The sequence below is a fragment of the Chiloscyllium plagiosum genome, chromosome 30 (genome assembly GCF_004010195.1).
Source record: "Chiloscyllium plagiosum isolate BGI_BamShark_2017 chromosome 30, ASM401019v2, whole genome shotgun sequence".
NCBI lineage: Eukaryota > Metazoa > Chordata > Chondrichthyes > Orectolobiformes > Hemiscylliidae > Chiloscyllium > Chiloscyllium plagiosum.
The window spans coordinates 25,020,843-25,047,998 of NC_057739.1; the positions used below are offsets into that span (position 1 = coordinate 25,020,843).

Below are 27,156 nucleotides of genomic sequence, written 5' to 3' on the forward strand. Positions count from 1 at the left end.
CCCCCCCCCCCCCCTCCTCTAGCTTATCTCTCCATGTTTCAGGCTCTCTGCCTTTATTCCTGATGGAGGGCTTTTGCCCGAAACGTCGATTTTGCCTGTCCTCGGATGCTGCCTGAATTGCTGTGCTCTTCCAGCACCACTGATCCAGAATCTGGTTTCCAGCATCTGCAGTCATTGTTTTTACCTCGTTGATTTTAACCCTACTGCGAATCCTCTTGCAAGGATGCCTGCCTTGAAGAAGTTTTCCTCTTCTCTCTACAAGAATCTCAGGGAGTCTCTCTCTCATTGCAACTCCCAGGTCATTTCCTCAGACTCTATGCCACTCTCTCCCCACCCCTACCCTCCTCTAGCTTATCTCTCCATGCTTCAGGCTCTCTGCCTTTATTCCTGATGAAGGGCTTTTGCCCGAAACGTCGATTTTGCCTGTCCTCGGATGCTGCCTGAATTGCTGTGCTCTTCCAGCACCACTAATCCAGAATGTAGTTCTGGCCCGTTCCCTGAATCTGCATCTTTACAGTCATCTTCCACTTCAACAGGACAGTGATAAAGGCTTTTGGTATGCAAACCTTTATTGGTTATTGCATTGAGTATAGTTGGGAGGACATGTTGTAGTGTACAGGACCTTGGTTAGGTCATTTTTGAAATGCTGTGTTCAATTGTGGTCTCCCTGCTAAAGAACAGATGTTGTGTAACTTGAAAGGGTTCAGAAAAGATTTACAAGGATGTTGCTAGGGAAAGGAAAAGGCTAAATAGGCTTGGGCTATTTTCCCTGGAGTATTGGAAGATGAGAGGTGATCTTCTGGAGGGTTATAAAATCATGAGTGGTATAGATAGAGTGAATAACCAAGGTCTTTTCCCCAGGTTGCAAAGTCCAAAACTAGAGGGCATAGGTTTAAGGTGAGAGGGGAAAGATTTAACTAGGACCTCGAGCAACTTTTTCACGCAGATGTGATGTGTGTATAAAATGAACTGCTAAAAGTGGTGGAGGTTGGTACAACTACAACTTTTAAAAGGCATCAGGATGAGTATATGAAGAGGAAGGGTTTAAAGTGATATGTGATAAATGCTGGCAAATAGGACTACATTAATCTAGAATATTTGACCGAAAGGTCTACTTCCATTCTGTACAGCTCTATGACTTTGTCTGCAGACAAACCATGTACAAAGCTCTGCATAAGGAAGGGAAAAGACATACCCAATACTTCCCTCAACCTGATGGCCACCTTTGTGTGTGTGGCTACATCAAGCTACACATAGACTCTTGGTATGCAGGCACCAAATGTCACTACTTACTGAGGGTTCTACCTGTACCTGATGTTACGAAGGATGTGTCTAGCCTCAGTGCCACAAATGCTGCAAGTAGTTGGACCACTACATATCACCTGTCCTTAGTGAAATAATTTGCAACGAAAAACACCTTTGACCATAAGTTCATCCGGTATAATTAGCATATAGTGTCCTAAAGACCCGGTGGGAAAAGGAGAGTGTCCTATCACATGGTTCCCTGAGCAGACTGTGAAAGTCATTTTGCACTACACCTGATTGCCAGAACTTTCCAACAAGTACTGAGACATAGCTTGGCTGGTGGTGAGAAAATCATCACCCTTCAGATACTCCATGCACACCCAGTCTCTGTCTGCCACCGCACATTGCCCTCAATGCAGCTGCACTGGTGAAGAAACTGTCACTGATCTCCTCCTAGAATGTATCTTTTCAGAGAAAGTTTGGAGAGAGATGCAATGGTTTTTGTAAAAGTTTGTCTCCAGCAACTCTATGATGCAGGACTCTGCGCTCTGTTCCCAGAACACACACTGAGACAAATGTTGACTGTGCTTGGAGAACCATCAACTCTGTGAAAGATGCTCTTTAGTTAGCCAAATCTTGTTGGACTTGCCATGTAAACGAGTTGACCTTGACTGAGTATTGAAGCCTGGCACATTCCTAGGTCCAGGACTACATGCTGAGGATGCACTAAAACTTGTAGCAGCTGCTGCTGCTAAGGCATATTGGGGAAAGACCGCCATCTCAAGTTGGTTTTCCGAAGTATAAAAAGGATCTGTTCAGTTATCAGACCCTCTCACTGCCTCAGAGTATATAAATAGTGTCCTGCATGAGTAAGGAATGCCTTTGATTTTTGCAATTGCTTGGAAATGTTAAATTCCAAAGTTTGTTTTTCTTGATGTGCAAAGACTATATTAAACTGTTTTCATACCTATGAACGTATATGACATTTTCCGTGAATAAAGTGTATTTTTCTTTTTAAACAAAAAGGCCTGGTATTCATTAGCTATCTATAAAACCTACATGAAACAGACATTCTAGCAGCTGAGGCAATTGCATCCAAAAATGATGAAGCTTTCCATGATCTGAGAGTCAGAAGTATGCAAGATTTGGAGGTGGCTACATCCTCATTTCACTCCACACTTTTTTCCATCTTTAGTTATATTGTAGCACAGGAAAACGAAGATTAAGACCTCCTAAATCTGCTCTTAGCATATTTTTAAAAAGCATCCAGAAATCCATGATCCATTAGACCCATAGCCACTCCATATGTTTGCTGTTCAGCTGGATCCTTGAGCATGCCTGGGAAAACATGAAATGAGAGAGACCAAATTATGCCCACCAGTGAATCCATTAGATAGAGCAGCAGAAGTAGGCTGTTCAGCCCATCAAGTCTGCTCTGCTATTATGAGATCATGGCTGATCTGGTAATCCTCAATCCCAAATCATGTCTTTTATCCATAACCCTTGACTCCCTTACACATTAAAAATCTGTTGATCTCAGTCTTGGATATTCTTTATAGCCCAGCCTTGACAACCACTGCATTATAAATAATTAGAGAGATTCATTACCCTCAGAAAACTGGTTTTTCCTCATCAGTCTTGAATGTGTGGCCCCTTATTCCAAGATTATGCCGGCATTTCCTAGACACTCCCAAAGGGAACAAGCTTTCTACCCTGTCAAGTTCCTTAAGATTGTTTCATTCTTATCAATTCAAATGAGTACAGTCCTGCTCAATCTCTCCTCTGAAACCAGCCTAGCAAATCTTGCCTGGACCGCCTCCAATGCTAGTATATCTTTTCTTTAGGAAAGGGGCCTAAAAATGTTCACAATATTCCAGTTGTTGTTTGACTTGTGTCTTAAATAGTTTAAGTAAAACCTTCCCACTTTTATACTCCATTCTCTTTGAAATAACGGCCAACATTCCATTTGCTTTTCCTGAACTCATACTAGCTTTCTGTGATTCATGGATGTGGATTCTCAAATTTCTCTGCTTCTTAGCTTTCTGTAGTTTTCCTTCATTTAAATAATATTTTGTCCCCTATTCTTCCTGCCAAAGTACATAACCTAACATTTACCCACATTCAATTCGGTCTGCCAAATTTTTGCCCACTCACCCAACCTGTACTCTTCTTCAGTTATCTTCCCACCTCTGGCTACATCCTTGTAAATATGAACCCTTTCAAGTTTCACAACATCTCCCTATAGGAGGGAGACCAGAATTACACACAATATTCCAAAAGTGGCCTAACCAATATCCTGTACAGCTGCAACATGACCTCCCAACTCCTGTAGAGAGAAAGTGAGGGCTGCAGATGCTGGAGATCAGAGCTGAAAATGTGTTGCTGCAAAAGCTCAGCAGTATCCAAGGAGCAGGAGAATCGACGTTTCGGGCATGAGCCCTTCTTCAGGAATCCTTGGATGCTGCCTGACTTGCTGCGCTTTTCCAGCAACATATTTTCAGCTCCCAACTCCTGTACTCGATGCTCTGACCAATAAAGGAAAGCATAGCAAATGTCGCCTTCGCTCTCCTGTCAACCTGCGATTCCACTTTTAAGGAGTTATGAACTTACACTCTAAGGTCTCTTTGTTCAGCAACACTCCCCAGGACTTTACCATGAAGTGTATAATTGCTGCCCTGATTTGTCTTTACAAAATGCAGCACATTACATTTATCTAAATTAAACTCCATCTGCCACTCCTTGGCCCATTGTCGCATGTGGTCAAGATCCTGTTTAATCTGAGGTAACCATCTTCACTGACCACTACACCTCCAAATTTGGTGTCATCTGCAAACTTACTAACTATACCTCCTGTGTTCACATCCAAATCATTTACATAAATGATGAAAAGCTGTGGACCCAGCACCGCTCCTTGTGGCATATCACTGGTCACGGGCCTCCAGTCTGAAAAGCAATTCTACCACCACCCTCTGTCTTCTACCTTCAAGCCAGTTCTTTATCCATATGGCTAGTTCTCCCTGCATCCGCATAATCTAACCAGTCTACCAAGAGAGATTGCTTTACTGAAGAAATTATTTACTTATTGATTGCTTTACTGAAGTCCGCATGAATCACATCCACCACTCTGCCCTCACCAATCTTTCTCATTACCTTTACAAAACGCTCATCAAGTAAATGAGACATGATTTCCCAAACACAAAGCCATGCTAACTATAATCAGTCCTTGCTTATCTATAGAATCCCTACAGTGCGGAAACGCCCTTTGGCCCAACAAGTCCACACTGACCCTCCGAAGCATAACCCATCCAGGCCCGTTCTCCTCCCCTATTATCCTATATTTATTCCTGAGTATTGCACCTAACTTACACATCCCTGAACACTATGGGTAATTTAGCATAGCCAATTTACCTAACTTGCACATCTTAGGATTTTGGGAGGAAACCCACACAGACAGGAGGAGAATGTGCAACTCTACACAGACAGTCAACCAAGGCTGGAATCGAACCTGGATCCCTGGAGCTGTGAGGCAGCAATGCTAACCAATGAGGCACTGCATCACCTCAGGTCCTATTCCCTCTCTAGTTATTCTTTTTTCCTTTTAATATACTTAAAGAATCTTTTTGAATTCACTCTAATCTTATCAACCAAGGCTATTTCGTGCCCCCTTTTCGCCTTCCTGACTGACGTCTTCGTAAACTCCTGTATCCCCTTTACATCCAAATGCATATAAATCCTGTCCCTCAGGATTCCCTGCAATAACTTGCTCACCACCGATGTCAGGCTCATTGGTCTATAGTTCCCTTGCTTTTCCTTACCAGCTTTCTTAAATAGTGGCACCACGTTTGCCAACCTTCACTCTTCTGGCACCTCACTTGTGATTATTGATGATCAACATATCTTAGCAAGGGGCCGCCTAATCACTTCCTTAGCTTCCCACAGAGCACTAGGGTACACCTGAACAGGTCCTGGGGATTTATCCACCTTTATGCATTTTAAGACATCCACCACTACTTCCTCTGTAATATGGACATTTTCCAAGATGTCACTATCTATTTCATGTTGTAATGGTGCAGTACACCCACAATGCTATTTGAAAAGGGGTTCCCATATTATGACCCAACTTTACTTCAGGCAGACTCATGTAGTGGTAACTTTGTGCTCGCGGTTTTCACAATGCTATCCATTTTGGTTTAGTCAGAGTAAGTCCTAGGGCAGGAGCTAAATTCATAATGTGAAGGAACCCTTAAATGTTAGCCAAAGTTAATCAATACTTTAGACTACAGTACTGAACACTTTTAGAGATACAGTGCAGAGAATTCAGATAAATATATCTGCTATAATTAAATTCAAACTATTCATATGTGACTTTAAATTGATTAAACATTAAACTGGGAATAGGAAAATTGAGAGGAAGTAGAAGAGGGTCATCAGCAGAAATGAAAAAGTGCTGATCGGTAGACAGGAGCAAAAGGAAAACTCTCAGTTTGTTGATTTACATGTCCAAAATAATAGAATAGAAATTGGGCTAGGTGATCAAATCTTAAACAAAAACAGATATTGCTGGAAAATTTAAGTCTGGCACCATCTGTGAAGAGAAAGCATATTTACAGGAAGGATCACTGGACCCAAAACGTTAACTCTTGATTTTTCTCCTCATATGCTGCCAGACCTGAGTTTTTCCAGCAATTTCTGGTGTCATTTCAGATTTTCTGCAGTTTCTTGTGTTTTTAATTAAATCTTATGGTCCTTTGATGAGACTGAACCTTTAATACAGTATCTAATTCTGATTACCAATAAAGGATGCTTTCAGGTTCTGAAAGCACAAATCTCAAACCTCCAAGATCAGGAGTCTGGATTTTGAAGAAAAACTGAGGAAACATGAGAAAGAAAATGTCTTGGCGGTGATATTATGGAGTTATGTAAACTTGGCAATGACATGAAAGAAGTTAACCAAGAATGTTACTTGAAATAAAAATTGTGGGACATATACAAGGGGAAATGATGAAGAAAAACAAAAGAATGTTCTTAAAACCCTCAAACAATTAAGATCTGAAATAATGAGATCCTGCACTTGTGAATTAAATCTTCAGTGGCAAAGAGGCTGGTGACATTCATTGATATTTACTGCTCTGTTAAAATTTACCCACGTTTGACTAGACAAACCATAATATTGTTTTCTGGCATGTTTAATAAGAATGTACTGCAAATTTACATTAGAATCTCAAACGATATGACATTAAAACACTAATGTCTCAAAGTTTGTGGGGTACAAGGGTAAATTGGGTAGCCATTTTATGATCAGCAGTTTTAATTTCACGTGCAGGTGCTGGGAAGTTAGTGCCTAATTTACTATATAATAATGGTGAGCACTAATTACCACAAAATTCAGGCCATCATCTTGTGAGTCGTCAACCACAAAGAACCTCCCTTATTTCCCACCCCCACTGAAAGAGAACAGACATTAGATGATGTACTATAGAATTACCAAGAAAGGAGTTTACGTTCTTTAAACGTTTCTAGCAAGCACGGCAAAGGTGGTATATGGTGACCTGCACAACTCACTGTGACGTTTAAGTGCATTGTTACCGTCTCGAACTACACATGCACATGTGCCCTGTCTAATAGTTCCAAGATATGGAACTTCAGCTGCACCTGTTTGTCTTTCCTGAATCAAACCTTTAGAGACACATCCTCAAACCTGAGTTTCTGGATACCCCTTCCATCTTATTTACAATTTTGATTTAATTCTTTTAATATAGCCTTCTCTATTATTATTAAAATAAAAACATTGGTACCATAAAATGTCCTTTAGGGCATTATCCACTTTCTGACAAACAAATTTCATTACAGAAATATATACATATTTATTTATGATTTGGATGAAAATGTAGATGGTCTGATTAATAAGTTTGCAGACGACATAAAAATTGGGAGTTCTGGATAGTAAGGAAAGTTGTCAAAGAGTACAGCGTAATATAGATCAGTTGGAGAAATGGCAAATGAAGTTTAATCTGGACAAGTATGAGATGATGTACTTTTGGACCTCAAATACAACAGCAAAGTATACAGTAAATGGCAGGTCCTTGAGGAATACTGATATACAACGGGATCTTTGAGTGCAAGTTCGTAGCTCCCTAAAAATGGCAATACGAGTGGATGATGTAGTAAAGAAGGCTTTGGGCACGCTTGCCTTCATCAGTCAGGGTACTGAGAATAAAAGTTGGTAAATCATGTAACAACTGTAAAGAACTTCAGTTAGGCCAAATTTGGAATATTGTCTGCAGTTCTGGTTGCCACTCTATAGGAAGGATGTGAAGGCTTTGGACATTTAGCAGGATGTTGTCTGGATTGGAGTGCATGAGCTATGAGGAGAAATTCAGATAAACTTGGATTGCTTTTGCTAGAGGATCAGAGGCTGAGGAGCAACCTGAAAGAAGTATGTAAAATTATGAGAGGCATGGATAGGGTGGATAATCAGAGTCTTTTTCTCAGCGTGGTCATGTCAAATACCAGTGGGCATTGGTTTAACATGAGGGGGGAAAGTTTAAAGGAGATTTTGCGAGGCATGTTTTTTTATAAAGGGGGTGGTAGGTACCTGGAATGCGCTGCTAGGGGAGGTGGTAGAAGCAGATACAATAACAACGTTAAAGAGGCACTTACAGGCAGGGAATAGAAGGGTACAGACCATGTGCAGGAAAATGGGATTAATTCAGAATGGCATCATTGTTGACGCAGAAGTGCTGGATGGGAAGTCTTTTCCTACATTGTGCTATTCTATGTCCTTGTGAAATTTGGGATTTCAGCTAATTCTCATGATTTAAGGCAATTAAGAATAAAGCACATTTTTACCTTTCAGCTTTCGTTATCATCTGTCAGGAATAGATTACCAATTGTGAGATATGTCACTCTGGAAGACTGACTAAACATTTGCGTATCACAACCTTCACTTTGTACTGAAACATCATGGGTTTTGTTTCCTGTTATGGATTATATGCTAATATTTTCCCTTGCATATTGTTGTGAGAATAATTGTTGTGAGAATGCATCACTTCATAGGTCAACTATCTAACATTCTCAGTTGCTTTTAGAATTATGGATTTTCTCAAATGTATTTTCTTACAATATCGTAAAACTAACCAGTTGATGTTCTTTCCTTTCACAACTTGATAACATTGTATTCTTTTTGTTTCACCAAATTCTTCTGCTCCTAAAGGTTTGCTATCAATGATTCTATAGACGGTGTTACTCCATTGGATCTTGCCAGCCTAGTCATTATTCAAATACAACAAATGAGTTAAGGATAATATTTTGCTTATAATGCACAGCAGTCTTGTAACTCGATTTTGGATTTGCTAAGAACTACAATGATCTGTTGCAGAATATAGAAACCAAATACAATGTGGCACAGTAAGGAAATTCACAGAGGATAGCAAGTCTCAGAATTGTTGGCAGATAATTCAACTGCTGGGGGAATTGAAGCAGGGGACGTTATCTCAGACCAGGAACCACAAGGCCTTGCATAATATCTGCACCAGTGCAAGTTGGATAATAATCAGGAACAGGAACCTTGACTGAAAATAACTGCAAACTCAAAGCATAGATTTGGGTTGTGTTTATCTGTAGTTACTCAGATTAGTCAATTTATACTGGGGATTTAAACTGGCATCTTCCTAGTTTGTCTGGCTCAGTTACATATTGACTAAATTTACAATAGTCATTAGAGGAGCCAAAAGCTTCCCCAGAGCAAAAATGGCTTCTTTTTGTTCCCTGCATTAAAATCTAAGCTGCTAGCATGAGATATTTTCTGTGAAAGAATGATTAACTATGAGGTCCTCTGTGATTTGGGGCTGAAATTGTGAAATCAAATGATTTTTTTTTTAAAAATTGAATCCATACACTGGAGTATGCATTCCTTACTTGGAAAATGGTCCACTGCATTTTCTACAAGTGTTGAGTTATGTGAGCTCATGGGGTGATCTGTCACAATCACAAGCTGTTGAGACTTGCTGCCCTCTGAATTTCCTTACTGTGCCACATTGTATCTGGTTTCTACGTTCTGTGGGAGGTCATTGTAGTTTATAGCAAATCTGTAGCTGAGTTACAAGACCACTGTGCATTATATGCAAAAACATTATTTTTAATTCATTGTGGAATTTGAGCAACACTGACAAGGCAACAATTTATTGGCTATTTCTAACTACCCTTGAGAAGATGATGAGGAGCACCTTTTTGAATGGTTGTGGTCCCATTCTGTGTTGGTGTATCCATACTGCCATTAAGTAATTCGTTCGGATTTTGACTCCATGATGGTGATGGAACAGTAATAAAATTTCATGCCTTATTATTTGGTGGGGAACGTCCCATATGTCAACTGCTGTTATTCTGCTAGTTATTCTAGTTAACAAATAAATCACTATTAATCTTGTAATGCAATTTTTACATGTATTTCCAATCTGTTTTAGAATTCAAATGATATTGTGTGAGCAGTTCTATGTATATTTAAATGAAATATTAAATAACCTCTTTTATTTGCTTTGGGGATTGTTTCAAATCATGAATTGTGTTGAATTGTTACCCTGATGAGAAAATAGTCACGAAGTGGATTAATCAGCCAGCTACTTCACCATTTAGTCCTGATTTGTGGATGATCATCTTGCAGCCTAGAATCAGTATAATTTTGACACCCCATTCTAGGACCAGTTTTTTTAGTGACATGCTATAATTAAGGTAAATTCCTTAAGCAATATATTATTTTGAATATAATATTTTATAAATGCTTAAAATAAAGCATTTTGTCATTTTAATATGAGAGAAATGCCCAGACACTTGGCTTTTAGTGGTCTTTTTGAGGCTAATTGTTGGCTTGGGTACCAAGAATACCAGCATTGCACCCATATATGTCTTTCAGTTATGCCATCTGGTCTATCATATCCAACTAGGATGATGAAAGGAGCCAGCATTTAACATTTTAGGTGAAAGTTACTATCATTGACAATACAGTGCTCCTTCAGTACTACCTATATTATGTGCTCAAGATCTGAGTTGGCCTTTGAATCCGTGAACTTTCAGGCTTAAAAGGAGAATGCTACCACGAGCTAAACTGATAACATTGCTTAAATTAGAGAAGGCCAAATTTTGGAAACGTCAGCGTAAAACACATAGGAATGATGAAAATAAAAATGAGCTTATAGTTTTGATGATGGCTAAAAACTTAGAAATATATTTCTGTAGAGAATGCAAAGTAAGCAATCACACAGTTCAAACTTTTAAAGAGTTGAAATCTATCTTCATGGAATGAAAGTGCCCATTATCTTAAGCATAGCAGCCTGGTGGTTATAGTAATGGACTAATGACCAATATGTTATGAGTCCACATCCACTAGAAAATGTTGCGTTTTTTTTTAACTTGTGATTTGTGGACTGAACAGGAGATCAACTACAAAAGTTGTCAGAATATCATAGAAAGTCAATTGTGTCCACAATCTGTCATCTCTAATCCGTCTGCCAAACAAGTGCCTCCAGTTCTATTTGAAACAACTGATTCTTGATGCCTTCTAGGCACCTAGGGATAAGCAATAAATACGGTTTTGCTGGTATGTGATCTACAATGCATATTAACCCAGTAAGTATAATGCAAGGTTAAGAATCTTGGCCTCACTTAGGAGTGAGGTTTATCAGGATCTCGTTAAAGTTAAAATATCCCAGTACATAAGTTCATCCTTACAAGATAATTAAACAGGACTGATGACTATCTCTGGAGATGTTTTCCAATGGTCCTGGGTTTGAAAATTAGGAGAGAGGGATATATTCAAAACAGTGGTCTATGGTATTTTAGATGATCCAGATAGATGCCAGAAGGTTCAAGTAAACAAAAACTGGTCAGAAAATAATGCATTTATGAAATGTGATACATTCAATGAAGCAATTTGGGTGCCAATGAACATTTATTTTTCTTTAATGTTCAGTATTCCAGAAGTATAAGGCTACTGGCCTTATCTCTCAGTTAGAGTTGCACTTGCAAAATCCTGCCTAATGCTCATTGGGAAGGTCACCTTTGTAACTTCTTATAGAAGAGGGTTGTTTTCTGAGCTGAATAAGAGAGCACCAATGATGCATATGGAATACGTAGATCTTTCAGGGAAATCCCCTATGATTATTATTCCATTCAGCCTTTGGATATCACCAACATAAGACTTTAATCTGTGTTTTTATTCATCATATTTACTCATAAAAACAGGATTTTTGTTCCATTTGGATGTCCTTTTCTAAAGTCTTTTGAAACTCCATTAAATCTTATAAGATGATGTGAATTGTTTACAATTTCTGCCACACAAATTTGGGAAAATAAAGTCCTATAAGAATATTTTTTACTCTGCCTTAAAATATGGAAAAGACTGTTACAGGATGTTTTCAAAGTTGCAAGAAGCCTTTTTATAGTGAGGGTGTGCTAATTGAATTTTAATTCAAAGGCCTGGTTCCATTCCAAACATGTTAGATTGGTTTAGCTTTCAAATTATAGAGTGTGATTGTTGTAGTTGGATTGCCATGGGACATATCAGTGCCATCCACTCAGTCTTTTGAGCATGCAGACAAACATAATTTACAGTACTAAGCCACTGAGTTACTTAGTGCATTTAATTGTTCAGAGACATTTTCCAGATGTTTTGGAGAATGCATTCGATCATTTCATTTTTTTTTGTGTGTGAAAGTATATATATGAGTGGACTTGATCATTCTACATGTACCAGCAACTTATCTGCTTAACAGCATCACTATGCTGACAGCCTAGGATTTCAGACTGTTGCAATTAGTTCTGATTTATTTTTGACATGTTTTGTTGTGCAAAAGCAAAAATGATATGAGCCTTGCATCCATCTGCCTTTTACCACTGAGATCACTTAAAGCTGTTTGAATTTTTTGTTTGAACGGTACAATTGTTGAAAATTATGAGCTAAGTTTTTTGTTAGATGTAATACTGAAATGGGATACTTGATAAATTGAAGACAAGATAAATGCCTTCAATATTTGTGACATTTATATTCTATATTCTTTTTTGCAAAAATGTTTTCTACTCACTTCTTCCTCATTTACCAATCACAAGGAGCAAAATAGTCTCTGACAGGTTTTCTGAGATCTTTTTGGCTGTTCCTTCATCTGAAGAAATATCATAACTTCCATTGGCACATGTGAGAATTACTTAATGAGGAATTCATGGGCAACAGTGATTTAGCAGACCACTGCAACTGCCTATTGCCTTTTTAGTTTGTTTTGAAGTAAATATTAGGCACAAAATTTTTAAAATATACCTATAAGTCTCTAAGGATATGAATATCTAGAATTTCTGCTTTGATATTGTTGATGAATGTAAATTGTTATGGAAGAACCGTTTATATTGATATTGAATTAGAAGATTCTACACTCTTCTGATCATTCTGAACTTTGTTTCATGTTTGATAACTTGAGAGTAGAAACACAATGACTAATCAGTAAAGAACACATTTACATTGTGCTGTTACTACTGATGAACATTCAGATATATACGATATATTTCCAATTAAGAATAATTGTAACACTTCAAGATAAACACTGTCAATGGTGCCAGCCAGATATAAATATTCTTTCCTAACTATATTTTAATGACTGAATCATTTCTTAACACTACAAGGCACCAAATGGTAATAATTAACCAAATTCATCAAATTAGAACAATTTTCTTTAATATCTCCGAATCCTCCTCGTGATTTTTCTGTATGTGTCTAGCATTTCAGTATATTCCTCCAGCACCCTTTCTAATAAGATAGGTAGCAGCATAATATGTGTGTGCGTTTGTTTGTTAGTGTGGGATGGAGGGTCAGGGGGAGCCATGTTATCAGAAGTTCCAGCTCAAAAATATTATTGGATGAAATAAAGGGCAGGAATAGCTTTAATGAATGCACTGATATTTTCCACATCCTCTAATCGTAATAGTGACTTATATTTGTATAGCACATTTAATGTATTCCAACAACAACAAATCAGTAAATACTTAGAGTATTCAATAGAATTTGCTGCTTGAATACCACAAATTGTATAGAAAGGTCCCAAGACAGCAAAAATGTTGATTTGTGAGTGAATCTGAACAGCATCTAATTGTTTGTCATGAATATAAATTTCTGAAGAATACTTGTCAGATTATATGAAAGCTCTAAAGTCGAAGGCATATCTGACTTAAGAGATGCAATCACCACTTAACTGGTTTTTAAATTTTGGCAAAAGAATAAACCCTTTTGTCAGAACAATAAAACAATTAAATTTAAAAATTGATATTTTCATTTCACAGCATCCTAATAAATTGCAAATTTGCCATTTAGGATGTCAAAATAGTAAATTGTTACACACGTAAGTGCATAGCACATGATGTACTGCACTTTTTGGCTCACTGTATTCAGTGTAGAAATACAAATTATACCTTAGCCCTATGTCAAGATTTGCAGTGCTGGTCTCTGATTTGCAATCAACCAAGAATGACACACTTTGTGAATTAACAATGAGCTGTGGTGTTTCAGATCTGTAGCCTGCATATTGATGTTTTATTTTACTTTAAGCTATGTTACTCAAAAGTCATTTTTCTTAAGTACTCAAGTTTATCTGAAATTATGACTGAAATGAAATCAGTTATTGAAATATTAAATTTAAGCATTTAGTAAATAACACTTAAAATACTACATATTTGTTTCCATTTGATCCCATTTTAAAAATGCATTAAATGCATTGTTATTACCTCTTGTTAAGAATCAGAACCAGCAACGCAATTAGTTACACAAGATGAATCTAGGGCATCAATTTCAAGACCATGAGGGTAATTGGAATTTTAAGCCAAGAGTTTAGCTAATCATTTTTAACATTGTTCCCCTGACATTCTGTATATTCCACTTGGGACCAAAAAGTAGATTTTTTTTCAAATTCCAGTTTATGCTGCCTTTAAATCATCTGCCATCGTTGATTTAAGAGCATGAGAAGTTAATTCACCATCCAAGTTCCATCTTTCTTTCAGAAGAAATATCGTGCTTGCTTTGAACGCCATGACATAGAGCTGGCCTGAGATTAAACACTCAAAAATGTGGCAAACAGTGCAGAAGGTCACTTCATAATTATAGAATTACTCCACTGCAGTGCAGATGAAGGCCATTTGGCACCAGCACTCCAAATGAGTTAGTGCTGTCTTCTTGTCCTTTCTCCATAAATGTGTACATTATTTCTATTTAAGTAATCATCCAACATTCTCTGCAATGTCTTGATTGAACCAGTCTCCACCACACTTCGAGACAGTGATTTCCAGGCACAAACCACTTGCAAGACAAAAAAGTTTCTTCTTTCATCACACTTCCTTTTTCTGTAAGTTACTTCAAATCTGTGCTCTTTGTTCTTGCTCTGTTTATAAGAAAGGCCAGTTTCACCCTGTTTGTTATATCCAGACCTCATGATTTTAAACTTCAATGAAATCAACTCTTTGTTTTCCATGGAAAGGAGAAGGCAATGTCAACTCCACCAATCTATCTTATTAGTTTTTTATGGCTAGAATTTTTCTTGCAAACCTCAGTTGCACTCACTCCAATGTGTTCACATTCTTCCAAAAGTGCCAGAACTATAGATACAGCAGCTGAGGTCCAACATTTCTCCTATTCAGGATCTGCAGAACTTGCTACTTTACTCTATGCCACTGGTAATAAATCCTATAATACTGTATCCTTTACTAACTCCTCTTTCCACATGTCTTGCTATCTTTTAATGACTTAAGTATGCAGACATCCAGGTTGTTCTACATCTGTCAACCTCTGGAGTAGTACCCTTTATTTTATACTGTGTCTCCATGTTCTTTGTACCAACTCTCACTTCTTCATGTTTAATTTCATCTGCCACCGAATATGCCTCTTAGATCCTTTACACTGCTCCCATCCTCAGTTTACGATGATTCCAAGTTTTATCTTGTCCTGTAAACTTCCTGTGTCCTTTGAGCGCTAAGATCTAGATTATTAATAATAAATCCAAAAGGGCCAAGTTCCTAAAGTTTGACCCCTGGGAACTTTCCTCCAGTTTGAAAAATATCCTTTAACAATTACACTCACTTGTGATCACACTGCCAATTTGTATCCATGTTACTACTGTGCTTTTTATTTAATGAATTATAACTTTTCTCTCATCCGTACGGCACTGTATTTGGAATTGCCTTTTGGAACATCAACAACGCTATCTTTATCACCCTCTGTTAGCTCTTCAAAGAACTCTAGCAAAATGTCGTCAAACAAGGATTTTTCTGTTGTCTAACAATTTTAACAATAACAAGACATGGAAGCAATGCAGTTTTAGTAGTTTCTTATGATTTTTCAGACTGCAATGATGCTAATTTTAGTACCATATTAGTCATTATTACTGTAATTTAACTTGGTGAAAAATATGTTGGGAATGGAGAACTGGAAGAAACATTGTTTTAAGTTCCATTGTGAGGATATGAAATCTCTGTTTGTCACTTAACTCCCTGTCAAGGTTTGCTGGGCATTTCTGCAGATTGCTCACTGTTTTTTTAAATGATTCATTCACATGATATAGGCATTACTGACCAAACTGACATTTATTGCTCATCCCAAATTGCCCAGAGGGCCATTAAGAGTCAAGATATTGCTTGGGTCAGGAGTCACTTGTAGACTGGACTAGCTAAGGATGGCTGTTTCCTTTCCTGAAGGACATTCGTGAACCACCTGGGTTTTTCTGACAATTTGACTATGGTTTCATGGTCACCATTAGACTCTTAATTCCAGATTTCTGCTTCTATTTCTGTCAATACTTGCCTTAAACTGATGAAGTTCACTACCACAGCAACCTCATGATGCCATACCATCCTTTTTGTGATACTTAGCAGGAATCGCAAAATTAAATTTCAGTACATAGCATCACACATTCAGGCTCCAATGTATTCATGCAATATAACATCTCTAAATTATGTGCTTAATGTCAAAAAAAGGTTCTGAACTGACAGTTGTGATTCCAGTAGATTTTTATGGCCTTTCACGTAAGGGAATGTGCATTTACTAATGAAAAAAATACTGGCCTCTTCCTTTTATGAAAGAGCTAACACAGCACTTGCTAGACTTTCAGTACATTAATCTTCCACTATAATTCTTAACTCCAAACTTTACCCCAACTCCTGTCTTCTCCCAACAAGTGATAACTTTATAATATTGTACTCTTAAAGCGATGTTAAAAAAAATCACACAACACCAGGTTATAGTCCAACAGGTTTATTTGGAAGTACTAGCATTCAGAACATTGCTCCTTCACTAGGTGACTAGTTACCTTATGAAGGAGCAGCGTTTTGAAAGCTAATAATTCCAAATAAACCTGTTGAACTAGAACCTGATGTTATGTAATTTTTAACTTTGTCCAACTGAGTCCAAACCAGCACTCCACATCTTATAGCAATGACTGAGCAAAGTTTATCTTTCAAATTACCATAGTTCCATAATATCAGGCAAAAGATACCTGTAGATATAGATGTGTATATTTGATTAATGCTGAGTGTGGTATGAAAAATAATGAACTGGAGAATATCTGCTAGCATAGCTAATTTGACCCATACAATTGTGATACCTTGAGCATCACATTGCAAACACTCTCACCTGGAAATCACTTCAGTCACAACCAAAGACAAATGAGGAAATTAAAAATTCCTCTCCAAACCCCTGAGGCAACTGAAATGATACCAGTAGACCTCTGTGGCACTGATTTAAGTTGGATGGCAACATACCTCTATTACAAAGAGATATCCCATTCAGTCAAAAACAGGTACATTTACATTTAAAGAAATTGGTGAATTAATGTTCACTATACCTTGGGAGCAGAAGAATCTTCCTTACATGTAATCTACTTCTGCCTTTGCATTCTATCCTTCTTTTCAAAGGTAGATTTTTATTAATTTAGCAAGTGTATTGATGCATGTAAAAACAAAAAAAAATGCTACTTTCCATTCCTAATAAGTAAAAACAGTCTGTACGATTATTACAGAGTACATAACACTCCAGCAATGTGGCCCAACCCTTGCTCAAAGGAATAGACTCTTCTGCAGCAGAAAGACACTTCTCTACATACTGGAGATTTCCAGAGAAAATTTCTAAAATTAAATATGAAGCAGCATAATTCAGTGGATGTACTTCATTGCAAGAGAATTAATATTGGAATTCATGTGAAATTAATACTGTCTCAAACAGCTGATTAGATTCCCTACAGTGTGGAAACAGGCCCTTTGGCCCAACAAGTCCACACCAACCCTCCAAAGAGTACCCACCCAAACCCCTTTCCCTCTGACTAATGCACCTAACACTATGGGCAATTTAGCATAGCCAATTCACCTAACCTGCACATCTTTGGACTATGGGAGGAAACCCACGCAGACACGGGGAGAATGTGCAAACTCCTCATAGAGGATCGCCTGAAGTTGGAATCAAACCTGGGACCCTCGTGCTGTGAGGCAGCAGTGCTAACTACTGAGCCACTGTGCCACCCTCTTACTCAATGAGCAATAAAGGGAGTGAGATTGTGTATATTATAAAAGCAGTGAGTAGTGTTTCATTCTAAGTTATGAAATTTACCACATGGTTTAATTTTATTAAGTGTTTAATGTTAATGAGACCTGAGTTTGCGTGTCAAGCAGTTCCAATCTTGACTCCAGAAATCATGCTTGAAAATGCAGTGCACAGCCAATGAGGCAGACTACACTCAGTTTTACAACATAAATTTGCCTGTGGAGGTGGCTTTGCACCTCTGGTAGAACCTCCTCAAATTTACCCTTATGAGTCATTCAGGGTAGTCATAATGTTTATCTGCTAAAAACTGAATTATGATTAAAGGACAAAATCAGGAAATAAAGTTGGCAGAAAATAACCACAGTTCTTGACTTGCATAAAATAAATTCAGCCAAGTTCTATTGACAAAAGCAGGACTGGTGTTGCCAATACAAACGTGCACCGACTGTTGGGGTCAATTGAGCGAAGCATTTTGACTAATCTGGAAAAAAACTAATTATTCAAAGCAGCTTTGACATAGCAATGAATTATTTGCTCTTGATAGATTAAACAGTGTGGAGCATATTCATAATACTATGAAAGGGGAATTTGTGTTGCAGACGTTTCGTCCCCTGTCTAGGTGACATCCTCAGTGCTTGGGAGCCTCTTGTGAAGCGCTTCTGTGATCGTTCCTCCGCCATTTGTAGTGGTTTGAATCTGCCGCTTCCGGTTGTCAGTTCCAGCTGTCCGTTGCAGTGGTCGGTATATTGGGTCCTGGACCCAATATACCGACCACTGCAACGGACAGCTGGAACTGACAACCGGAAGTGGCAGATTCAAACCACTACAAATGCCAGAGGAAAGATCACAGAAGTGCTTCACAGGAGACTCCCAAGCACTGAGGTTGTCACCTAGACAGGGGACGAAACGTCTGCAACACAAATTCCCAGCTCGGCGAACAGAACCACAACAATGAGCACCCGAGCTACAAATCTTTTCACAAACTTTGAACGATGGAAAGATTGATGTGTGCTTTTCCTTATTCTTTGCTGTCCTAAACATGTTAAATGAGAAATTAGGCTCAGAAACATTTACTTTTTGGGACACTACACGTGTCATTTAAAATGTATCAGACTTTCAAACTGTTTTGACACGGGTACTACATTTTGAAGTCCAAAGTTCGAACTGGTACATCCTCTTAAGTGTGCATGGTTGAACACGTGAAATAGCAGTAAGGATCACTAAACTAGCAGTATTTAAATGCATCATCAACTAATTGAGTCAACTGATTTATAGGTTATGGCTGTTGCTACAATTTTACATGTTTTGGTGCATTCGAAATTATATCAAGTTTTCAAATTCTACAGGGAATGAAATAGCAGGTGCTGATGTACTTGAAGTCAACAAAAAGGATTCTTCACACACCATTCCTCCTATATATGAGTGCGCTAGTAAGCCTAATAAGCCACTTAAAATAGAACATGACTCGGAGACCATTATTATGATTCCCTTAGAGACCATTAACATTTATAGCGAAATCTGAACACCCAGTAATTAACTGACAGAACTACACCACAAGATTTCACATTTTTAAACAAAAACAAGCTTTATTGTACAGAAAAATAAATTAAACAAAGCAAGCACCACTAACTACAGTACAATTTATAAAGATTTACGCTATAAATGCTTATTAGTTTCTCAAAATCGAGACATGTTGCTAGAAGAGGGAGGAGGACAAAAATGGCTCTCAGCAGGAGTCCTTATCAGCAGTATTTTTATGGACCAGTTTTCTTGCCTGAACCATAGCAAGGAGCAATTTGTGAGATATCTGCATTTTACTGAAGAAATTCTGATTGAAACGTTCCAAATACAGAAGCCACATTGCTAGTTGTTGCGAAGCTGATCATGGTGATAAATGTTTACAAGTCAGGGTCCATTTCAGCTGAAGCTGGAGATATTTCTAGCATCTTTCAGTTTGCTGTTTAATATTATGTAAGCCTATAGTCCTAATAAATCTGTATGTTTGAACTGCCAAGTTGACTAGCAAGAAAAAATAAAAAGGTGTACGGTTTTATGAAGCTTTGCTTAAATGTCTGAGCCTGAGCAATTAGTTTTGGTACACTAGTTAATTGAGGTGAAGTACCATCATCATTAATCCCATTGTTGTTATTTGTCACCTGTGCAGTGCTGTTCCAGCAGGGCCTGTTGGCTAAAAGTTAGGAACAAGGGCGTTACATTATTCTTAGTCTGGACAAGCTTTCATACCTTCACAAACTCTGGCTGAAATCAACAAACTCAGCATAGGCAAAGGATTGAATCAGCCATCTTTCTGCTCTGAATGACCCAGTTCTAAATAATATGGTGTTTAGACACCTGCTTCTGCTTTATTCAAATTTGGAAATATGAGCTTACTTTTTGCATCCTTAAGTCATTATGTGGCAAAAAAGTTTCAAAATAAATCAATATTGCCACAGGGTTTGTATTGTACAGATTTTAAAATGGGACAATGGTTCTAATATAAAATATTGATTCCTTTCTGAGTGCACTGTATTAACAGTGCAAATATCAGCTCCTGATTATTTACCTGAAATATTAATTATAAAATTAAAAAGGACATTGTTTTCCATATGTTCTTTTCAACTTTATGTCTTTTTTATTTTTCTCTACCTCCTCAATTAGATTTCTCAGCCCAAGCTGATTGACAGGTGAATTAATTACCTCTACCGGTCCCCCACCACGGCAGAAAAATGATTGCAGTATTCACATTATAATCAATTCCAGGTAATATTCTGAGACATATTTTTCAGCTTTCACCTTCAAAAGTTTTTGTAGGGAGGGGGAGGCAGAAAGGTTAAGAAGGGAAGACGTTTCACATAATTATGATAAATTTTCATACACAGATATCTTATTAAGCAAGTTCAGAGTCTATCTATACAGACATATGCAGATAATGGAGAACACACAAAATTACATAGCTTGCTTGGACACGTAGCCATCCTAAGGATCATTCACCTGTTTCAACACCCTTTTTGTAAAAGAAAGCTAAGCAAAAAGATTTTCCGCTACATATATTATCAATATTACCATTTTAGGCAAAATCATTATTCTTTATATAGTGTCACACAGGATGAGCAAATGAAGCCTTCTATAGGCAGACACAGTAAAACCAAAATTATATAACCTTTACACACTGAGGGCGACATTCAAATTTTCCTCTCTGGAGTTGGTGATCAAATGTTAGAATGAAAAGTTTTGCCTCAACAGTAAATGTGAATTTCAGAAAAAATACAATTACAGAGCAATAAATACAAATGACCATTTAAAAAGTGCCAACAGCATAGTTAGTGAATGAACTTTTTTTATTGTCAGGAGGCAGAGCTAGAGATGAAAAAAAAACTAGGCCCTGATTACCAAGGGTGGAGTTGGGCTAAGGTGTTGAGTTTAATTTACTAATCTTGGTTCACCTTTAGGGCATACGCCAAGCTGACCTCAGCAGAATTCACATGAAATTGGGTTGGAAGTGGGTTGGCCCTCAGTCTGGGTTTGGCTGTCCTGCCAACTTGCTTTGTGGATAGATTTTTGGAGGGGAAGAGGAGAGGAAGGGTGGGTGTGTGTCTGATTCAGAGCCACTCTCTAACCCACCAATCTGTCAGTCACACCCACACTACCTCATCAGCTACTCACACTACCAAATCACTCGCTCCTCAATCCCCCCGGTTACTCACTCCCTACACACACCTCCATCACCCACTCTCCACACAACTCCCCTACACCCAATCACTCACTTGGAAAGTTTACTGATTAACATTGCTGAGGAACAGTATGCAATGCCTGTGAAAGTACCAACATGCACTTCCTCACACTCCATCTAACATTCTAGCTGCATGGTGCCTTTCCTGTCTCTGCATGTCCCTACTCCCTACCTGATCCTCATTCAACTGATACTATCCACTCTGGCAGTCCACCCAAACATTATTTTTCTCTCCCTGCCAGTCTTCCACCACCCCCCCCGCCACATGACACCCCCCACCCTCACACACACACTGAGCCGCCTGCCCAATTCTCATTTCTCTCCTTACAAGCTAATGCCTCCCAGAAAGTGCTTCATCTCGTGCCCTGCAGAGTAACCACCAGGCCTCAGGCCAAGTGATACCTCACATCGCATGGACTTTTTCTTCTTGGAGTGGGAGAAAAGCAGTTCCTTGCAAAATCTGTCAGTTACACTGACCTATGTTTTGATCATAGGTTGGCTGGCCACATATCGATCCCTCAACAGGTGGCCAGCTATTGGACAAGGCTGAATTAAGCCCTTGTTTAGATTGGATTGGCTTTTGAAACTTTCCAAAGCTGCTTTGAAGAAATCACTGATTGTGTACTACGCAAATGTGAAGTCAATTAAAAGTCACATTTTAATTTCACTTGTGTTATACTTAATTAGGGGAGAAAGTGAGGTCTGCAGATGCTGGAGATCAGAGCTGAAAATGTGTTGCTGGAAAAGCGCAGCAAGTCAGGCAGCATCCAAGGAGCAGGAGAATCGACGTTTCGGGAACAAGCCCTTATACTTAATTAGGCTGTTGAAAGTGTACCCAAACAAATATTAAAAAAGTCAATGCTAGCAGTCTCATTTTCAACAAAATAAGGAGATTGATCAAAGCTCAAGGACAGTAAATGACAGAAGGTTTTACAGGAAATTAGATACAATAACTCAATCAATATAACAATAGCATTTCCACTGAACATTAAAACAGGCATGTTCACTTCAATATTCTTCAGAATAGAAGCATTGTATGACCTTGCATCACATAAATCAACCAAGACTTAGTTAATGGTATTTTTGAAGGTTGTGGGTTCAAGTCCTAGAGTTAGTCTTGAACTAAAATAAAAGTGACTTTCCAGTGCAATAAAGAGGGAATACTGCACTGTTGGAGTTGTGATCTTTCAGAAGGTAGGTTCAAAAGAGACCTCACTTGCCCAACCAGGTTAAAAATCCTGAGGTACGATTTAAAGATGGGGAGGCAGAGGGTTTGGGGAAAAAAGTAAAGGTAGCTAGTTCTCATCAGACACTCCGTGCCTAATGTCCAGTCCTTTGACCAGGCCTTTGAAAGCTTTTGGTCACAGGGTAATCACTGCTTGAGGAGACAACCTGCTGCACAAGTTAACCTATCAGACACATCACATGGCAACAGGCCCCACTTGCAGCTGGTGGGCTGAGGTCTTTAAGTGGTCTTTCGTAGGCCATTCAGGGACATGAATTGGTTGTGGGAAGGGAAGGTTGACCATAGGCCTTCCTGTCCAGAACTTGATTCCAGTGGAGGTAAGAAGGCAGTGGCACCAACATCCTACCATTGCTGCCTCTATGCTCAGGGAGCAAAACATTCTGCCCAGAATTTTTATTTGATGTCATTTTGATTAAAATACGCAAATGTCTTTTCTCTAGGGTGGGGGAGTTGAAAAGTAGGGGGCATATATTTGAGATGAGAGGAGAAAGATTTAAAAGGGACCTGAGGGGCACCTTTTTCACACACAGGGTGGTTTGTATGTGGAATGAACTGCCAGAGAAAGTCGTAGGTGCAGGTACAGTTACAACATTTAAAAGACATTTTGATAGGTACATGAATAGAAAAGGATGTGGGCCAAATGCAGGCAAATGGGATTACTTTAGTTTGGGAAACGTGGACAAGTTGGACTGAAAGGTCTGTATGATTGTGTATAAAAATACTTGCTTTTCACATCCCTTTTACTTAAACCTTTGTCCCCTAGTAATTCAGATGGTTTTATAATTAGGCTCAAGCTCTAGTTTTTTTGTTTTTAATTTAAACTTTAACTGGTTTGGGGAAGTGGAAATCTTTAAACCAAGGCTGTGAACTCTGATCTAAAGGGAATGGACCACGAGATGCAAAAAAAGTATGGAGGAGAACTGAGGTCAGTTTTGTCACAGCATCGGGACAGGGAGCAGTAACAACAGAAGAAATACCATGATAGGTTACTGAGTAGGCAATGGCTGAATGGTTGGAGTTGAAAAGTACGTATCAGATCAGCTTTTATCATCATAACCAAGGGGCAGATCGGACACTATCCTGGGAAAAATACACTAATTATCCATTCTATCTTATAATATTGCAAGCTTCTATCATGTTGCCTCACAGCCTCTGATGTTCAAGTGAAAACAAGCCAGGTTTTTCCAATGTCACTCTTGGCCAATACCCTCCAAACAAAGCAACATCCTGATAAATCTTTTCTCTACCCTCTCCGAAGCCTCCACATCCTCTGGACATTTGTCAATGAAATTGTACGCAATATCTCAAATTTCACCTAACTAAAGCTCTATACAACTGCAACATGACTTGCCAATTCTTAAACTCTGTGCCTCAACCAATGATGGCAAGTATGCCATATGCCTTCTTGACTACCTTATCCATTTGGGTTGCCACTTTCAAGGAACAGGGAGGCCCATACTACCATCATATCAAAGTAATTGCATCCTTCCTGTTCCTGAGTTCTACTCATATGGCCTCGCTGGATGAGCTTTCCAAGCTGCCCTCCCCTTGGTACAGCTGTAATATTGTCCCTTATCTGTAAAGCACCTCCCCCACTTCTTTTACTTCACTCTCTATCTCATCTGAAATATATAAGTCCCAGAACTGCAAGACTTGTCCCTCACTCTCAACCATGTCTCTGTAATAGGTACAATGTCACATTAGTATGTATTAAACCCAAGCTCTAAATTCCTCTGCCTTACCTATTGTCCTCCTTGCATCAAAGCAGATACATTTCAGACCACCCATCTCATCTTGTTCTGTGACATATCCTTGTCTGTTCTTCTGATTGTTTTGATTTTTTTAACCCACAGAGAAAGAAATTTATATGATTCACTTTCTGTAATCCAGCACTTGAATATTAGCAGCACTGATTATTGCAAAGAGCAAAAGTACCAGTTCAGCTAAATCAACTTAGCCTTTTGTGCAGAGAACATCTATCGCCTAGCAACTAATTCCGTCACAGTGAGGGGAGATCCCACATTACAAACTTACTTTATCTTCTTGAGGCAGTGGTCGAGAAATTCAGACGCAACTCTTTCTAAAGTAGACAGGAGATCCCATCTCCTACATCTGAGTCGTGAGACCCGAGATTCCCCAGATATGGATCTTGAGCCACCTCTATAATAATGGAGCCAATATGGCATCAGATCCAGCCAGTGGAGACCATTGATAAATCAAGTCATTGCTAGCATAGCATCAAAGCTCAGGTAAGTGGAACTAAAGTTTGGACCAAGATGCTGATGTTCAGGCCATGGGTTAGAGTCTGGAACGGAATTGAATCTTAAAAACAGGCATTGTGTGGACCACTTTCGAGACTGTAATATTCCAAGTGGATGCTGCTAATTCCCATTATATTGTGAGTCCAGAAAACCTAGAAAATGTTTCAAATTATGGGTAGTACATGAGCTTATAGTATCCAAGGTAAGGCTCGGAGATTGGTAAGGATCATTTTAGAGTCTATTTGAGCCACCAAATTGGCCTAAATCAAAGAAGTATTCAAAGCTGAATAGATAGGAGAGAGGCTTATGTGTCAATTTTAATGAAACAGCAGGGGAACTATAGAAGAACTTTGACAAAATTCAGACAAGTTATTGCAGATAAAATTCAATACAGATATAGTACAAGGCATAATATATAAAAAGATTAGTCAATATTTGTTTAGTTTAGACATTGTTTTACTAATTAGGGCGAGACTGATAACTCTCAAATCCAATCATTGCAGTGCAGCTATCAACAAAGCAAATAGGAGGGTAAACTGGATTTTGGATTAGTGGTGCTGGAAGAGCACAGCAGTTCAGGCAGCATCCAAGGAGCAGCAAAATCGACGTTTCGGGCAAAAGCCAGTAGGATATAACTCTGAAATTGAATGATACTTTGGTCAGGCCAGACATTCTATATTCTTTTTATGTCAGTAACTAAAACACAAATAAGCATGCAAGATTTTGAAGTGACATAAAGAAGGGTCATGGGATCACTCCCTTGTTGAAATAGTGGCCCGAATTTTCCTGACAGTCACTATTGTAACATGAATGTGAATTGTGCTTGGGGACCCTGCAGAATCCCCATTGTAGCAAACTCTAAAGGAATTGCTTGAGGAGTTGAAGATTCCATTTGGGCAATTCCTCCATGGCTGAAGCTCTCCAAAGGTTTCCATTTGAATTGCAGAATTCAGAGAGTTCCAAGGAAGTCAAGTAAGTAGTTAATTGGTGGAAAAGTTAAACTGTGAAGTTTGCAGTCTAATTTCTGAGTAACTACTCAACTGACCCTATACTTACCTCATTTTTGCCAGAAACTTGCATCCCCCAGATTCTGACCCAAAACTTCTCAGGCCAACCCAACCCCCTTCCCCCACCACCACTGGGCCTGACTCCCTCCCACTTCCCCACTGTTGAGCATATTACACCTTTCCTCATTCTGCAGCCTAAACCCTCTTCCACATAGGTAGACTTCTCCCGCTCCACTCCCAACCCATTTTCCCCACTACTGAATAAGATCTCCCTGTTTCTTGTTCTTCCCCACCATTGGACCTGACCTCCCCCATCATCCTGGACTCAACCCCCACCCTACCCATTATCCTGGATTTCTCCATGCCACCCCAAACTACTCTAAACTCTACATTACTGACCTGACCCCTTTGCCAATGTGCACCCTACCCATCTTCCATCCTTACCCCGCTACCCTACCCACCTAGTACCTTATATATTGGCACCTTATTTAGCTGACACCCAACTGGTCCCCTACCCTCCCACCATCCTGTGTGAGGGGAGAGGTGGAGGCAGTGGCTTTCGACGTGAGATTGCCACTCCTTGGAAAATCTGTCACATTGTATGCAAGAAAAGGTCGGTAAGGCCCAGTCTCCACACTTCGTGTGGGAAGCAAATGAAAGGGAGCCCTACAAGAAAAATTCCTGACTCAAAGGTGTCATGTGGTCTAGTTACGTTAATTGTGTTATATTCAATTATACTGAACCTATGAACCTTTTTAATGTAGTCCTAAACTTTGCAACGACCCCCTTCATTTTGTACAATTTTGCATGATTACCAAATCCAGATAGAAATGGCTCGTTTAAACACAGGCTTGTATTGCCAATTAAATTTCACCTCTGTTGTGCAAATTGCAATGGGCCCATTTCGGCTGAATATTTTAATTCAGATCATGGAGAAGCTGGGAGGATTGACCGTTAAAATCCAGTGGAACTCTCTGTCAATGTCCTACTATCTTTCACTGCTTCTTATTTTAACCTGCCATTCTTATCAGGCAGGAGAAAGTGAGGTCTGCAGATGCTGGAGATCAGAGCTGGAAATGTGTTGCTGGAAAAGCGCAGCAGGTCAGGCAGCA

At 38.9% G+C, this 27,156-nt stretch overlaps 1 long non-coding RNA gene across 1 annotated transcript in view; it reads left to right on the plus strand.

Moving 5' to 3' along the window:
- LOC122564831 overlaps positions 1–27,156 on the plus strand; it is a 34,002-nt gene that overhangs the window by 1,598 nt on the left and 5,248 nt on the right. The window contains exon 2 of the long non-coding RNA XR_006316015.1: positions 20,459–20,560. This is a non-coding gene — a long non-coding RNA (uncharacterized LOC122564831). The remainder of the gene's footprint in view (positions 1–20,458; positions 20,561–27,156) is intronic.